General features: G+C 39.0%; 1 protein-coding gene across 1 annotated transcript in view; it reads right to left on the minus strand.

Annotated features, from left to right (window-relative positions):
- LOC125029811 (26S proteasome regulatory subunit 7-like) overlaps positions 1–2500 on the minus strand; it is a 13567-nt gene that overhangs the window by 10176 nt on the left and 891 nt on the right.

Below are 2500 nucleotides of genomic sequence, written 5' to 3' on the forward strand. Positions count from 1 at the left end.
ACCCGGGGGTGCGTACAAATGTCATGAATAATTTACTTGTTATGACGGGTACAACTATAGGTGTTTTAACTCGCTCTGGTGAATCAAACTGGAAGTGCTGCTGTACACAGTGGACACCAGGGTAGAAAGGCTAGACAGTTGCCAGAAGTCAACAGTGTGAGTGACACAGAAATTTCTGGCACCATCAGTGTAAGGTTTAGGCCTCTTCACACAGGCTGCAAAATCTAGCTTAAAGCCATTCAAATACTATTGTTTTTATTTTCTTAAAAAAAAAAAAAAAAAGTCTCACCTCACGAAAGAAATTCTTCACAAAAAAACTACCACATCAATATAATTTTTTTTTTTTCCGGATTTTGCATTCAAAATTAAGACCAAATGCTGGGAAACCTACTTTAGGAACAATATACAATAGAACCTTTTTAACTCTACCAATAGACAAACTGATTAATCTATTTGGTATGGATGCACTAAGCTAGGGCTAACTATATATGATATTCTTTGTAGAGACAAAAAGTTGCCATTTCCAGCAAAAGAAATAATCTGCAGAAATGAACAGTAACATCACAAATAAAAGAAAGAGACAGAAAGAACCGCTTACAGCCTAGGTCCACTCGGCAGCTCCCAAGTTTTAGCTTTATCTTGCTATGCATACCAACGTGAAAGCAATGTTTCTTGAGGGATGATAGGGGGCAGAGCCCCCATCAACTCTGCCCTTGAACAGTGCCAGAAGGGCATGCCCAGTCACAGTATCTTAGATTGTTTAACTGATTTTGTGACTCTGTCCATACTGTAAAGAATTACCTCAAATCTCTTACCAGCCATTCAGGTTAGATTGATTTGTCAAGTTTTGTTGTTATTAGGTCTGCATCCTAAACCATATTAATCAAAGTTGGTAACAGTGAAATCCTATGTCTTATAATCAAATCTAGCAGAAATAGTCAGCAGAATTGATATGTAAAGAAATGCCCAAAAATCAGGATTGATCACACGTTAATGTTACCGAGAGCTATGCACAGAGACAGGGAAAGGGACACTGCCATCTTATAGAGAATAAGAAACAGAGTCATCAACAACACAGGGACAGCTGCTGTGGCCTCATATTTACTGGAAAATGAAAATATCCAATATCACCATTCAGAGACCAAGTCCAAAACACCCTCGTACAGCTGGAGTTCTTAATGTCGCATTTTCTATCAATTGGTATGAAGTGCTATTAAAGGGAGGGTAAATGGGGCCCTGTCTGGGGAATAAATAGAAGGTAGTAAAGGTTAGGTTTGGATTTTTGTGTCAGCATGATACCCTGGTTATGGGACTTCCTCTCTCATAGATGTTTTGCTCTTGGTAACAAATTCTGGAATATTTATCTGCCTTAGTGAAGTTGTAATGGAATGCATAAGGCATGTTAGGCCCACCCTGACCTGGATGAGCTTTATCTTACAAGTCATATGTGGTGGAGATTTAAAAGTATATATTCATTTAATGACCACACTAAGGACATTATCAAAAGGGGATGAAAATTACACTTGCTGACATATGAAATAATGTTCGCAGGTACAGAATAACAAAAATAAGGGTTGCAAAAATGCCGGGACAGAGACAGAATATGACAAAATCAAATATTCTAACTCCTTTAAACTATTCTTGTTCCTACCCCTCCTGCCACACAAAATCTGAATTCCCAGGAGTGTTCTCAGCACTGTTACCTTGAGGGAGTCTACTTCCTCAACTATTGAGTTCCTTCAGGAATGATTATCAGGATCATTTGATTCTTATCAAAAACTCTCAATAACACATCTTGTAGCTTTGGGGGAGGGGGGATATTGGTCAAAAAATGTAACTTTACCTCCAACACTATCAATGGAATTAACAGGTAACACAACATTCTCAATAGTGATGGCCCAGTTCCAGTGTGAGCTTGGTGTATGCAGGTTTAATACATTTATTGGTTAATAATTTAAAAACTATCACTTTCTAATTTCTCACCAACTGATCTATGGAAATGGTATTAGCATCAGTTTAGCTTTTGAAGTCAAAGTACAGAATATTGCCATGTCAAAAAATGCAAGAACACTGGTAACAATGGATTAATCTCATCATACAGCAACCACTTATACAGAAAATAGTGCATAAAATGGCCTTTACTGGTATCATATAGAAACTATTGGGTTAAATGAGAAAGAAAAGGTTATTAGTTACTAAGAGTGATGCACCATCCTGAGACAAAGTCCCAAACCACACTATCATGCAAACCCAAAACCCAAACCTATCCTTTCCTACCTATTATCTGTTCTCTAAACAGGGGGGATGAGCCCCTCTGTACCCCATTAACCCCTTGGTGATGGGTGAAGAAAACTAAAAAAAAATCTACGCTCTGGCGATCAATGGCGATGCACCGACTTTGAGCGCGGGAGTTCAGTACATCGAGCCAAATCACCGGCTCGTAGCGCTTTGGCGCGCTGCTGCCGCGTACAGCCACACACCACAATTGGAGCGGTTTGTT

Source organism: Penaeus chinensis, chromosome 10 (genome assembly GCF_019202785.1).
Source record: "Penaeus chinensis breed Huanghai No. 1 chromosome 10, ASM1920278v2, whole genome shotgun sequence".
Taxonomy (NCBI): domain Eukaryota; kingdom Metazoa; phylum Arthropoda; class Malacostraca; order Decapoda; family Penaeidae; genus Penaeus; species Penaeus chinensis.